The sequence below is a fragment of the Manis pentadactyla genome, chromosome 1 (genome assembly GCF_030020395.1).
Source record: "Manis pentadactyla isolate mManPen7 chromosome 1, mManPen7.hap1, whole genome shotgun sequence".
NCBI lineage: Eukaryota > Metazoa > Chordata > Mammalia > Pholidota > Manidae > Manis > Manis pentadactyla.
This window is the reverse complement of record NC_080019.1, coordinates 23,172,586-23,187,500: the sequence shown is the minus strand read 5'-3', so window position 1 is coordinate 23,187,500 and position 14,915 is coordinate 23,172,586. Positions and strand designations below refer to the sequence as shown.

At 41.7% G+C, this 14,915-nt stretch overlaps 1 protein-coding gene and 1 non-coding gene across 6 annotated transcripts in view; one reads left to right on the top strand and one right to left on the bottom strand.

The window, feature by feature from the left end:
- FHIP1A (FHF complex subunit HOOK interacting protein 1A) overlaps window positions 1-14,915 on the bottom strand; it is a 246,957-nt gene that overhangs the window by 147,516 nt on the left and 84,526 nt on the right. The gene's annotated exons all lie outside the window — the stretch shown is intronic.
- On the top strand, window positions 12,027-12,133 carry LOC118913766 (U6 spliceosomal RNA). The gene has a single exon (XR_005025329.2). It is a non-coding gene; the product is annotated as a U6 spliceosomal RNA (small nuclear RNA).

Below are 14,915 nucleotides of genomic sequence, written 5' to 3'. Positions count from 1 at the left end.
CCCAAAACCAAACCCCATGGAGAGCTTCATTCCTAGGCTGTTCAACAAATCAATATTAGGACAGTGAAACTTATTTAACCAAATGCCACTTCAACCAATATCCCTGATAGGCACCCAAGTGGCCACAGCAGTATTTCCAGTGCCTCCGCAACTGCTGTTAGCTAAGAATACCTTAACACGAGGGTATATACCAGCATGCCGGTGGGAAGTAACCTATTTGAAAAATAGATCTAATTTAACACTGCCAACTACCGTTCATTTTTCTCTGATTTAAGTTGTTTCAAAAAATTATTCTTAGACTTTTCTTTCTGGAAGTATATGAACATATCTCCTTGAATTCCCTAAAAATGTATTTGGCTACATTAGGTCATTAACTCCAAGACCACAGTAAATACTCCAACAGCCAAGGCTTCTACAGCAGTTACAGTAAGGTCTGCACTGTTTTAAGTACTTTAATATAAAGTAATATAGTTCTTACAACAACCCTACGGTAGGTATACTATTATTTTCCCTATTTCGCAGCTGAGGAAACCAAGGCAGAGAGAGGTTAAGTAACTTGCTCCAGGTGACATGGGGCAGAACCGGGATCCAAACCCAGGCAGACTATCTCCAAAGTCAGTATTCTTCCAACTAGATTACACAGTATCTCTTAGGATAGATAGGCAGATTTAGGTTTTAATAGAAGGATTTTATTTTAAGAGAATGGCTGATCTCAATCCAATCTAGAGAAAACTGAGTTTTTCTATGTCTATTAACTTAGTAACAAATAGTAAATTAGGTTCTAACTAACTACTCAACTGGCAGTTGCCTTCTTTTAATAAGTTGCTGGTGCATTTAAATGCTCTTCTTGGGGCTTAGAAAAATAAAGATGGCCACTAAATCCACTCTGTTGCTAATTAGAAGGCTATATGCTCCCAACTTTCTCTGCACAAATTTTAGTTTCCCTATGTCCTCTTCTATGTTGGCAATAACAAGTCATTAAAACAGTCTGTAGTAACAGCCTGATAGTGGCTATGAAGTCTTTACACAAAGATTCCACTTCACAATAGTCAAAGGCCTATCAACAATAGCAGGGTCTGCTCTGTGACTTTCAATCACCAAAATGAAGGATTTCCAGCAGAAAATGAGAAAAAATTAAAATCCATGTGGAGAATGGAGGGGAATGCAGACATAAATTCTAATTGGCATGCATAAGAACTTTGTGACCATTTTGTTAACTATGTTTACTTTATGAAATCATATATAATGCAGTTAAAGTAAATCACGATGTTAAAAAAAATTAGAGATATAGAACAATCTGAACCATCAGTTAGAGTGGTTCAGTTGACCAGGCTGGACTTGTACTGGGCAGGTTTGGCTTCAAGTACAAAGGAGAGACGTTAGGACCAGAAGGTAAGCCACAGGATCCAGAGGTTTCTGCCTGCAGAAGGAAGTAAAGCCACATGGCCAGGATAAGTGCCAGGGCTCCGGTTCTTAGGAAACAAGCATCAAAAGAAAAGGGGGTCTGTGACTCAGGCACACCAGAAGGGTAAAGTTAAGTTATGGCTTTGAACTTTTTTCTTTGTCTTTAGCTTTCTCTTGCCTCTTAATCACCAGTGAAGTTCTCCAATCTCCCAGAATATAGAAACACATTTTCAGACATGTGTGTTTACTCTTGTTCTCTTCTTCCACACCTCTAAATGAAAACCAGGAAAGATATAGTAATCGCTTCTATTTATTGCTTAATAACTGTCTAAACGTGTTTAACAAGTTCATACATTTGCCTTTTAGCATTTTACTTTGAATTGACGGTTGCAAGTTTTCACATTTTAATGCAGATTCCAACAGGCAGAAAAATACTGGGGAAGAAGGAGGTTGATAATGAAATCTCCTAGACAGAATCAACCTTATTTCATTCTAAGGATACCCAAGGAATAGAGCCAAGGGAAACACAGCATCGCTGCCCCGAGACTCCCCTTCTCTGCCCTGGAAATGTTGTTGGGGTAAATATCTTTACAACTGCCTCTTCCAAGTACAGAAGTAGCTGTTCCCCAGTGCTGGGTGGTCCCTCTTCCCTATAAAGCAACAGAACCCCAGAAGGGAAGGGAGCTACTATAGGGTCATTTGTACAGATGGTCTTTGAATTCATATGTGTACCAAACATTGCTTGAGCCAGGCTTTCTCAACCTCTACACTATTAATAGAATTAAAGAAAAAATATTCTGATACTTGTTAAACCAGCAAGTAAGCTTTTACTCAGGCGTCAAGACTATAGCAACAGGGGAGAGAGCTCAGGCTCAACTCTGAATGCATCAAAGACAGCCAGGAATTTATACCAACAAGCAGAGTTAAGGGATCAGGAGATGGAAAACTAAGACAAGGCACCAAGAGTAAGGAGATTCTTACTGAACTGATTTTAAAGGATTCTTGCTGAAAGCTGATCACATATCAAGGGTGGGGGATAAGGAATCTGATCAAATATCAAGGTGATCAGTTATTAAAGAGTGTGGGGATTTTAACTAAAATGACTCAGCAGAATTCTTGCTAAAACTGGGCTATGCAAGCAAAAGACAGGATTGGGGCATAGGTTCAGGCCTAGTCAAGAATACTCAGAAGAGCCTGAATAAAGCTTGGTCCAGGAGACAGTCTCTGTCAGCATTCTGGATCCACTCATTCTTAGTCTTGAGAGGCCATTCTTGCAGGATAGGATGCCTAGCAGCAGTCTAACCTCTACCCACCGATTGCCAGGAGCACACTTAGCCCTTGTGGCTATCAAAAATGTCTTGAGACATGGCCAAAAGTCCCCTGAGAGCAAAACTCTTCTAATTAAAAACCACTGTTTTAGACCAAGAATTTGCAAACTTTATCTGTTAAGAGCCAGATAGTAAATATTTTAGGCTTTGCAGGATTACATATATACTCTCTATACATATTCTTCTTTGTCTTTTTCCAATCATTTAAAAATGTATATTTTTAGCTAATCATAAAAAAAATCACAAAGATTATAAAAAGAAAGACAGCAGGCCAGATCTAGTCCATGGGTCATTGTTTGGCAAACTCTACTTTAGACAAAATACTAAATATCACTTTTCAAATATGTATAGACAGTATATATATAATATTATATTTAACAAAATACAGATTTACTTAAAATTTATTTAGTTAAATGTAAGGGCCTTGGTAACTTTCTAGCAATATTATTTTCTCAACTGAGGGGGACAGAATTAGAGGCAGAATATTAAAGCAGTCCACAGTATGTTTTTTTTAATTAATTTATTTATTTTGTGTCATTAATCTACAATTACATGAAGAATATTATGTTTACTAGGGTCCCCCCTTCACCAAATTCCCCCCACAAACCCCATTACAGTACTGTCCATCAGCGTAGTAAGATGCTGTAGAATCACTACTTGTCTTCTCTGTGTTGCACAGCCCTCCCCATGCCCCCCCTACATTATACATGCTAATCATAACGTCCCCTTTCTTTTTCCCCACCCTTATCCCTCCCTTCCCTCCCTTTCTCCCCAGTCCCTTTCCCTTTAGTAACTGTTAGTCCATTCTTAGGTTCTATGATGTTAGTCCATTCTTAAGTCTGCTGCTGTTTTGTTCCTTCAGTCTTTCTTTGTTCCTATAGTCTTTGGGTTTGAGGTGAGTCTCTTGTAAGCAGCATAGAGATGGGTCTTGCTTTTTTATCCATTCTGTTATTCTGTGTCTTTTGATTGGTGCATTCAGTCCATTTACATTTAGGGTGATTATTGAAAGATATATACTTACTGCCATTGCAGGCTTTAGATTCTGGTTGCCAAAGGTTCAAGGTTAGCTTCTTTAGTATCTTACTGTTTAATTTAACTCACTTATTGAGCTATTTTAAACACTGTCTGGTCATTCTTTATATGTTGGTTGTTTTATTCTGTGGTCTTTTGTGCTTCCTTTAACTGCTTTTGTGGGTAGTTAATTTTATTTTTTGCCTTTAGTTAGTATTTGGTTGGTCTGCTTTCTTTGCTGTGATTTTATTTTCTCTGGTGACATCAATTTAGTCTTAGGAGTGCTCCCATATAGAGCAGTCCTTCTAAAATACCCTGTAAAGGTGGTTTGTGGGAGGCAAATTCCCTCAACTTTTGCTTGTCTGGGAATTGTATAATCCCTCCATCATATATAAATGATAGTCATGTGGCAGTGTTCTTGGTTCAAGGCCCTTCTGTTTCATTGCATTAAATATATCATGCCATTCTCTTCTGGCCTGTAAGGTTTCTGCTGAGAAGTCTGATGATAGCCTGACGGGTTTTCCTTTGTAGGTGACCTTTTCCCTCTCTCTAGCTGCCTTTAAAACTCTGTCCTTGTCCTTGATATTTGCCATTTTAATTATTATGTGTCTTGGTGTTGTCCTCCTTGGGTCCTTTCTGTTGGGAGTTCTGTACACTTCCATGGTCTGATCGATTATTTTCTCCCCCAGTTTGGGGAAGTTCTCAGCAATTATTTCTTCAAAGACACTTTCTATCCCTTTTTCTCTCTCTTCTTCTTCTGTTACCATTATAATGCGGATATTGTTCCTTTTGGATTGGTCACACAGTTCTCTTAATATTGTTTCATTCCTGGAGATCCTTTTATCTCTCTCTGCATCAGCTTCTATGCGTTCCTGTTCTCTGGTTTCTATTCCATCAATGGCCTCTTGCATCTTATCCATTCTGTTTATAAATCCTTCCAGAGATTGTTTCATTTCTGTAATGTCCTTCTAGACATCATCCCTTAGCTCTTGCATATTTCTCTGCAGCTCCATCAGCATGGTTATGAGCTTTATTTTTAATTCTTTTTCAGGAAGACTGGTTAGGTCTATCTCCTTCTCAGGGTTTGCCTCTGTGATCTTGGTCTGTATCAATTTCTTCTGCCTTTTCATGGTAGCAGAGGTATTTGTGGGGAGCTGGCACGTGTGTTGGGTAAGAGAAAGTCCCTTCTTGCCAGTTTGTGGCCTTCCTCTCCTGGGAGAACAGAGGCCTGTAGCGGCTTGTGCTGGGCAGCTGCAAGCAGATGGGGCTTCTGATCTTGCCCGGCCGCTGTGGAGTTTATTTAGCTCTGCAGTTGCTGTGGGCGTGGCTTGCCTCAGGCTGCTTCTCCAATACGGCAGAGCCGCATCAGAGCGGGAACAGGCGGGAGGCTGTTTATCGCTGTGAGGGGCCTCCGAGCTGTGCTGCAGGGGTTCAGGCACCCAGAGTTCCCCGGGATTCCCAGCTGCTGGGCTAAGTGTCCCGGGGCACTTCCGTCCAGCTGTGGGGTCCCTATCCCTTTAAGACTTTCAAAAAACACTCGCTTTTCTTTGTCCCAGTGGCGCTGGCTGCAGGGACCTGCTCACAGGTCTTACTGCCCTGTTTCCCTAGTATCCAGCACCCCACGCACGCACTGTGTCTGTGCTCTGGTCCGGATGGCTGGGGCTGGGTGTTCAGCAGTCCTGGGCTCCCTCTCCCTCCCCACTCTGCCTGCTCTTCTCCCGCCGGGAGCTGGGGGGGAGGGGCGCTCGGGTCCCACCGGGCCGGGGCTTGTATCTTACCCCCTTCGCGAGGCGCTGGGTTCTCGCAGGTGTGGATGTACTGTGGCTGTTGTCCTGTGTCTTCTGGTCTCTCTCTTAGGATTAGTTGTATTTGTTGTATTTTCAAAAATATATATGGTTTTGGGAGGAGATTTCTGCTGCTCTACTCATTCCACCATCTTGGTTCTCTCTCCACAGTATGTTTTTACATTAGAAAAGTATGCTTGTTCTTAACAGCTTGGGGGAAACTACTCAAAAATGTTCCTGCATATCTGCCCTTTCACCCCTAAACATAGTCCAAACATCACATTCCTATCCCTAGGTCCCTGTAAGGCTGGAGGCACCGGAGGGAGGGGTGAGCACATCGGACACTGATGACGTGCCAAAGTCCCTGGCTGCTGCCCCCTCCCAACCTGAAATGTGTGCCTTAGGCCAGCCAATCCTCATGCCACTGTAAATCTAAGCTCTGCCTCCCCCTACCTTCTTTAAAAACTCCCCGCCTCCCCTGCTGGGCACAACTTCCCTGATCTGTAACTAGCCAGACCAGGGAACATTGCCCAGGATTGCGCTCAAATAAACTCCCTTGCCCTTTGTTGCCTCTCATCGCCTGCTTATTTCAGTTAGAATTTATCTTACATTTGGTGCCCAAAAACCCAGGAAGGAGCGTGAGCATGGGGCCCTGACTGGCCATCGGTGGCCCTGCCCCCTCCTTCCCCGACCCGGGACCTCAGCCTGCTCTCTGCTGTGTAGACTATTTTCCAGTGAGTCCCTCAGTTTCCCCTGGTCTGTCTCCCTTCCTAACTCCATTTCACCTGGACTGTTTGAAATCGTAGCTATGTCCAGGTTAGGGTATCAGCCCACCCCTGGCCCTGCGGTGTGGGAGACGTCCCTCACCCAGGCTCCCAGGCCATCTCCCCTGATTTGGTGCACTTGGGACGCTGGGTGCAACTCTCAGCGGGATTAGTTGGGAAGTGGTGCAGACATGGGGAACCAGCCCTCCAAGGCAGAGGCTCAGACCCCACTGCGGTGTCTCATTTCTAATTTGGCTGCTCTATGTTTGTCCCGGCAAGTTTGCAAACAGGAGCTGGTCTTTCTTTGCTCTAAAGCCTAGTGTCAGTATCCCTTGGACAACCAATCTCACTGGCCCCCACAAAGGAACTTTCGATTTTAGCCTCTTTACCGACTTAACTAATTATTGCCACCAGAGTGGAGAGTGGGGTGAAATCCCGTATGTGCAGGCTTTTTGAACTTTGCGCTCCCACCCAGACCTTTACGTTAAGTGTTCAATGACCCAGGTTCTCCTGGCCCGATCTCCAGTTAAAGATTGTCAGCCTCTTACTTTGCCCAGTCCTTCCTCCTTTTCAGATCCGCCAGAGGACCTCGGTCGCCCGCCTCCCTCAGCTCGTGATCCCCTCCCCCTCTCTTCACCACCATCTTTAAGTCCTTTGTCTTCACACATGTCGCCGCCATCTTTAGGTCCTTCATTCTCCGCCATGCTATCTTCCTGCTCCTCTCCTCTTCCGGTGTCCACGCCACCCCCTCCCCCTCTCCTTCTGCCTTCACTGCCCTCTTTCCTCACCAGAACAGGCTCCTCCCCCCCTCTGGTTCCGGAAGCTATGGACAAGACTCCTCCCAGCACAGACCCGCCTCCTTTCTCTCCCGACCCTACACCCCTCCCCACACCTGCGGTTTTGTGAGTGGTCTGGCATAGTTACTGACAGTGGGTGGGCTGGGCGTGGCAAGTGAACATCTTAGTTGTTGTGTGTTGCAGTGTGTGTGCCTGCCTGCAGCCTGAAAATTTTTGTGGTGACCTAGAATCTTGAAGTTTTGCTAAGTTAAGTAAACATATTTTGTGCTTAGAGATTATGCTGTAAAGCACATGGTGTCAGGAATTATAAAGTTTGTTCATGAATTTGTTAATCTAAAGAATGCTAGTGCAATAGTTTACAATAGCCCACTTCTCAGGGTTCACTGAAAATTAAAGTTCCTAATGGTTTTGAGGTCTAAATAAAGCTACTTAAAGAAGAAAACATCTCTACTTGCTAAAAAAGATGTGTGTTTTAATAAGAGAAAGTATAAAGAATGGAAATTGATTTTGTTGAGGGTAAAAGAAGGTACTTGTTCTAAAGTACAGCTATTTATTTAAAGAGGGAGAACACTGAATGTAAAAGGAAAGTTGTAGAAAGCTTGCGGAAGAATTTAATATGGTCATGTTATATAAAATTAAAGCAAATGAATCTCGCAAATGAGTCTCAGTATCAAGTACACAGCAAAATTAGAATTTTGTTTTCAGTTAAAAAGAAAGTTTTCTTAACTGTTAGTATGCTCTTAATGTTGAAAGATTGCAAAGAGTTCTCTAATTGTTTTATCAAAACAGTTTCTCATGCTTAAAGCCTCAATGAGTTGTCTGAATATTTAAGATAATGAGATCTTAATATGAAAAAACTAAAAGCTAAGCTTTGCTAATTACTGTGTAACCTTCTGTATTTGCCTTGAAATCTTTTATTGTCATTCTAGTTAAATAGATAAGTATTGTTTCATAGTAACTTATGATTCTATTTAGACACATGCCTTAAAAAAACTTTAACAGCTTCCCAAAATCAAATTCAAGAAGGTGCTTTTGCCTCTAGTTAACTCTAATATTTTCCAGAGAGCCCCTAGAACATGTCAGAGGAATTTTTTCTCATTAAAAGAAGTATTTAGCCAATTTAGCTTTTTTTCTCATTAGAGAAAGTATTTAGCCAGTTTGGCTTATTTATCTGATATAAAATTACCTGCTAATTTACCTGGAAAACACTGTCAAAAGAAATTATGCTAAACTTTGTTACTGAATGTTTTGTGTTAGAGAAATATCCGAATTTCCTTATGTCAACTGTCTTACAGTAAGCTCTCATCAGATCTTTAACCAATGTCATTTGTAAGTCTTTTGTCATTTATAGTCACTGTTTTATTACTCCTAAACTAGTAAAGAACTAGATTTCACCAGAACAAGGATTAGTTACATAAGACATAAGTTAATAAGGCAAAAGAGGGACCCCAAACTCCACTCCATGACCTGGTAACCATGGCCTTTAAAGTTTCCAATACCTGTGATGAAGAACATGAGAGGAAAACAGTGTCCCAAACCTGAGCCTTCGCAGCAGCCCTGCGGCTGGCAGGACAAGGGTCTCATCACACCAAAGACTGGTCCGGGGCTCGTGAGCCTCCAGGATCCTGCTTCCAGTTTGGCCAAGAAGACCCCTGGGAAAAGAGATGCCCCAACTCGACCAACAAGCCAACTAAACCCTGCCCAGTTTGCAGTAAGAGAGGTCATTGGAAAGTAGAGTGCCCAGTTGGGGAAAGTCGTTCCCCCATGACAGAGTCTTGTGGGAGGCAGGCCCCCTCTGAGAGACTCCCCTCCGGACCTGCTGGGCCTACTTGAAGACTGAAGATGCCTAGACTAGAACACCCCTATCACCCTTGCCAAGCCTAGAGCCATGCTGTAGGTAGCGGGTAAGTCCATCTCCTTTTTAATGGACACGGAGGCTGCCTACTCTGTTTTACCTTCCTTCCCAAGTCTCGGTCGTGAGTGTCATAGGAACCCCCTCTAAGCCTCTAGAGACAGGTCCGGTAGCCTACACATTTGAGAGACATCTTCTTACCCACTCATTTCTACTCATTCTGTCCTGTCCCTTCCCTTTGTTAGGGAGAGATCTCCTCTCCAAGCTTGGTGCCTCTATCTCCCTGCCTCTTAGTCATCCCCAACCGAGCTCACTCATCGTCTTAGCCAATATAAGTTGTAGCCCTGAGGCCTCCACAGACCCTCCTGTACTGTCGACTGGTGTTAACCCGATAGTCTGAGACACCTCTACTCTTATAGTGTCGAGCCATCATGCTCCAGTCCTCATCCACCTCAAGAACTCATCCTCCTCTCCTTCTAGACCCCAATTTCCTATTTCCCAAGCCCATTGCAAGGGCATCCTACCAATCACTAACCATCTTCTTTCCCAAAGCTTCCGATACCAACTAATTCTCCCTGTAACACTCCAATCCTTCCAGTCAAGAAGGCATCAGGGGCCTACCAGCTTGTTCAAGACCTGCAGATAATCAACGAGGCTGTAGTCCCTCTTCACCCGGTCATTGCTAACCCTTATACTCTCTTATCTCAAGTTCCCCTGGACACCTCTCCTACCTACCTTACTTCTCACTCCTAAGAAAGATACCCCCTTGTCCTGCCCAATGCTCATCTTTCCATTCTTTCATCCAGGCTGCCTGCTACGAACAAGCCTCAGTCTGTCTCTCATCATCTGGACAACAGCACTAGACGGGACAAAGCCTAACTTGCTACAACAACACCTAGCAGAACTATCTCACATCACAGTAAACCAAATGCTGTTACACCAGTACTCGCCCCTTCCCTCCAAGCCTCCTCTGGCCTCCCACCAGCCTTAACCCTACCCATGTCGCCCCTCCTCAGCCAGAAGTAGCCAGATCTAGTCGTCACCCATTATGACCAAAAGTCTGGAATGTAAGGCTGGAGGCACCAGAGGGAGGGGTAAGCACGTCGGACACTGATGACGTGCCAAAGTTCCCGGCTGCTGCCCCCTCCCAACCTGAAATGTGTGCCTTAGGCCAGCCAATCCTCATGCCGCTGTAAATCTAAGCTCTGTCTCCCCCTACCTTCTTTAAAAACTCCCCGCCTCCCCTGCTGGGTGCAACTTCCCCAGCCTGTAACTAGCCAGACCAGGGAACATCGCCCGAGATTGCGCTCAAATAAACTCCCTGGCCCTTTGTTGCCTCTTGTCACCTGCTTATTCTCTCCTTATCTAACATTCTGGAATGCATCTCTAAAATTAATCTATTCCCAGCTACAGAGTCTGTGAATATGAGACACCCTACCTTGCTTAAGGGTTACTGACATGCACACATGTGCTCCACAATCCTCTCAGCTTTTGCCTCTAGAAACAAATATATGCTCACATATTAACAGGATTACTCTGGAAATGAATACAAGCTAAAAATGACCATAGGACCACACAATCCAGCTACTGAATGTGAGAGTTTAAGTTTTCTGGTTTTGTTTTAACAGCTACAACCAATGCCACTAGAGGAAAAGAAAAAGATCCAGCAACTTTTGTTTATTTCAATTTACTAGATTTCATTAAGCAAGGTCAAAGTTACTAGAAAAATCAAGACTATCTCTAAACAAATGCAAGCAAACATGTCTAATATATAAATTACAAACCTAGAAGATATATCTGCTGTGAGCTTATTCTTCTTTAATTAAAACATCAACATTAAAATTTCACCTTTGATGATTTCACCTTTCCTAAATAGGAAAACAGCAGATTATCAATATAGAAGTTATACTCTTTATCTTCAGCTCAATTCATTTTTAAATCATAAAAACAACAGCCATTGAAAAACATAAATATAAAGAAAATATTAGAACAGTAAAAATAAACCACCACAAAAGATAAACTATTTTTAAAGTTTTAATTTCTTATTAGTCTTTTTTCTACACTTCCTAATAAATTCATAAATTTTATAAAATCAAATGTGCATATACACATTTGACAAAAGATGTGGCAATAGATATTAACAAATAAGGGATCTATATCTTTAATATCTTCTATTCATTCCTCTAAAAATCTATCTTAAAAACCCAGAAATCTAAACCAAATTATACACAAATGTATCAAGTCATTCATCGAATTTCTAATAGTGAAAAATTGGACCTAGCTAAGTGTTCAATAAAAAGAGAAGGATTAATACATATGGGACATCCATAGAATAGAATAAAGAACAACTATTAAAACTGCATTTTTTCTGAAAATTTAATGACCTGAGATTAAATCTTGACTCCTGCTCCTTCCATTGAACATTACTGCACATCCTTAGCACTTCCCCAAGCCATTAAATTCTCAAAAAAAAACACCCAATTTATGGAATTAAGATTTTAGATATGTAGAGAAATGAACAGAAGGAGATTAAAGATAGAGATACCTTATTTCTTGACACCAACTGCCAAATCTTTTGCCAAACAGTTTAGCAATTTACACTTCCACAAGAAGATTCTGGGGTACATCTCAATGAGACTTTAAGAAAATGTGCTCTAAATTTACAAGTACAAATACCCAGAAAAAATTAAAATTCAAAAAAGTAATCACTTAGATCTTTTAGATGCCTATAATTAAATATCCTAAAATATCCAAAAAGATTACTAATTTTATGTAAAGCACAAAGACAGGGAAAGGTACAACTTCCTTCAAATCCACAAAGTATACAGTTGACCCTTGAACAATGCAGGAGTTAGGAGTGCTCACCCACACACACTGCCCATGCAGTTGAAAACCCTCATATAACTTTTGATTCCCCAAAAACTTAACTACTAAATTGAACAGAAGTTGGCCTACTGTTAACCAGAAGCCTTACTGATAACATAAAGTCGATAGACACAGATTTTGTATGTCATATGTATTATATACTGTATTCCTACAACAAAGTAAGCTACAGAAAAGAAAATGTTATTAAGAAAATCATAAGGGTGCTCACTTTGACAGCACATATACTAAAATTGGAATGATACAGAGAAGATTAGCATGGCCCCTGTGCAAGGATGACATGCAAATTCGTGAAGCGTTCCATATTTTTTAAAATCTCAAAATAGAAATACCATTTGACTCAGCAATTCCACTTCTAGGAATTTACCCTAAGAATGCAGCACTCCAGTTTGAAAAAGACAGATGCACCCCCTATGTTTATCACAGCACTATTTACAATAGCCAAGAAATGGAAGCAACCTAACTGTCCATCAGTAGACGAATGGGTAAAGAAGACGTGGCACATATACACAATGGAATATTATTCAGCCATAAGAAGAAAACAAATCCTACCATTTGCAACAACGTGGATGGAGCTAGAGGGTTTTATGCTCAGTGAAATAAGCTAGGCGGAGAAAGACAAGTACCAAATGATTTCAATCATATGTGGAGTATAAGAACAAAGAAAAACTGAAGGAACAAAACAGCAGCAGACTCACAGAACCCAAGAATGGACTAACAGTTACCAAAGGGAAATAGACTGGGGAGGATGGGTGGGAAGGGAGGAATAAGGGAGGGAAAAAAGAAAGGGGTCATTACGATTTGCATGTATAATGTAAGCGGTCACGGGGAGGGCTGTGCAACACAGAGAAGACAAGTAGTGATTCTACAGCATCTCACTATGCTGATGGACAGTGACTGTAATGGGGTTTGTGGGGGGGACTTGGTGATGGGGGGAGTCTAGTAAACATGTTTCTCATGTAATAGTATATTAATGATATCAAAATTTAAAAAAAAGAAAATCATAAGGAAGAGACAATATATTTACAGTACTCTACTGAAAAAAATCCATGTTGTAAGTGGACCTGTGGAGTTCAAACCCATGTTGGAACTGTGTGTGTGTGTGTGTGTGTGTGTGTGTGTGTATGCACTCTTTTTTTAAAAAGTACTGACATACTGATCTGCAAACTATTTACTAAAATTGTCTATGATCACTTAAGAAGAAATCATGCTAAGCTATGTAGAGACTTCTAGTTAACATTCAGTATCTGTTCTCTCCTTCCCATTAACATAACCCATTTTAGAGCCAGCAGCAAGAACTAAGGCAAAAACTCTACCTCCTAGCCTCCCCTGAAGCCAGGGGTGATACTGTGATAGTGTCTGATCACTGAGTAAAAGGGGAAATACTTGGAAGGCCCTTTAGGAAAGCCCCTAAAAGGGGTGAGGACAGGAGGCAGATTGCTGGCAAGCTCTCTCTTGCTTTTTGACCGTTCCCTTCTTCCCTAGAATGAGCACCTGCAGGTGGCTTAACTTCTGGCAGCCATCGTGAGATGAGAACACAGGGGCAAGGATCACACCCAGGAAGGTGGAGCAGAAAATACAGAAGGAACCTGGTTGTCTGATAATCAAGGAACCACTCTGCTAAGCCTGGGTAGCCTAGTTCCAGACTTAACTTTATGTGGAAGAAAAATAATCCCCTAAATGCACATGGACTATTGATTCTGATAATTATTTATGGATGAACCTAACCCTAACTAATATATTACCTGCTAGAGTTTTATTTTGCAAAGGTAACAAGCAGGTGGAAATGGCAGAAATCAATTAGCTCATTCAAGTATTCATTTATTCTTCCATACAATCAATATCTCTTGAACATCTATGCTGGGTGATAGAAACACAGAAGTAAACCAATGAAGCGATACAGTCTAAAAGAAGTATGCTTCAGTTTCCACATCTGATAATGGAAATAATAACAGAATCTATCTCAAAGGATTTTGTGAGGAGTTACGTGAAAGTCGTTACAACAGTGGCCGGTACGGAGGAAATGCTGGATGAAATGGTAGCTGTGTGAAAGGTGATGGTGATGCCACTCACCAAGACAGGAACACAAGAGGCAGCACAGACCGCAAGGGGGGAGAAGGAGTTCACTTTCACTAAGTTAACCTGATCTGCCTACAGGACATCCAGCAGGAAGCTGACTGGACGGAGGTAAATCTCAGAAGAAAACTGTGAGAGTCGGGTGCTACTTTATAAAGGCTGGTGGTAGGGCAACATCTGAGCCAGGACCGGGAAGACATGAAGACGCAGGCCCTGAGGGGACAGCATATGGGTGAGATGTGGGGAAAGGAGTAACTTGGGTGTCTCCTCCAGAACGTCTCTAACATTCAAGGGACAGCCAGAGGAAAACATCTGAGAAGAAGCAGCCCGAGACAAGAGGAAGGCTCGTGAAAAATACTTCTAATACTGTTATACCATAAAAATCAAAGAAACAAAAATATGAATGACAGGGAGATGAGGGAAACATGTTATCATGCAAAGGGAACAAGCTTAGAGATTGGAAATAAAGGGTAGGAACAAAAATAGCCCACTAAAAAGAGTAGTACTCCCTAAGAACCAAAGTTTAAAGTTTATTCTTCTTATAAATTACCTAGAAGAACCACATAATGAAATTTCCAAGTTTACACAAGTCAGAAGCCTCTTTTAGTGAGTGAACTGAGCAATGAGAACAAGCCTCCAAGAACCCTCATGTAGTATAGTACAAAATTTTATTTTTTTGGAAATACAATTCTGACCCACAAGATTTCAGTTACTGAACCCCCACCAAAAAAGTCATTTTAAACAACATTACCTTCGGGGCTTGAAGGAAACTAAAGAGACATCCAATGGTCCAGATCATAGACATGAGAGCTATTTTGGAAAGCCTGCTGAAAAGCAGATAACTGGGTCAACTAGGACCTACTGAATCAGAATCTCAGGGTATGAGGCTAGGAAAGCTTCACTGCTTTTTTTTTTTTGGCATGTGAATTATATCTTTTTCTTTTGGTATCATTAATCTACAATTACATGAGGAACATTATGTTTACTAGACTCCCCCCATCACCAAGTCCCCCCCA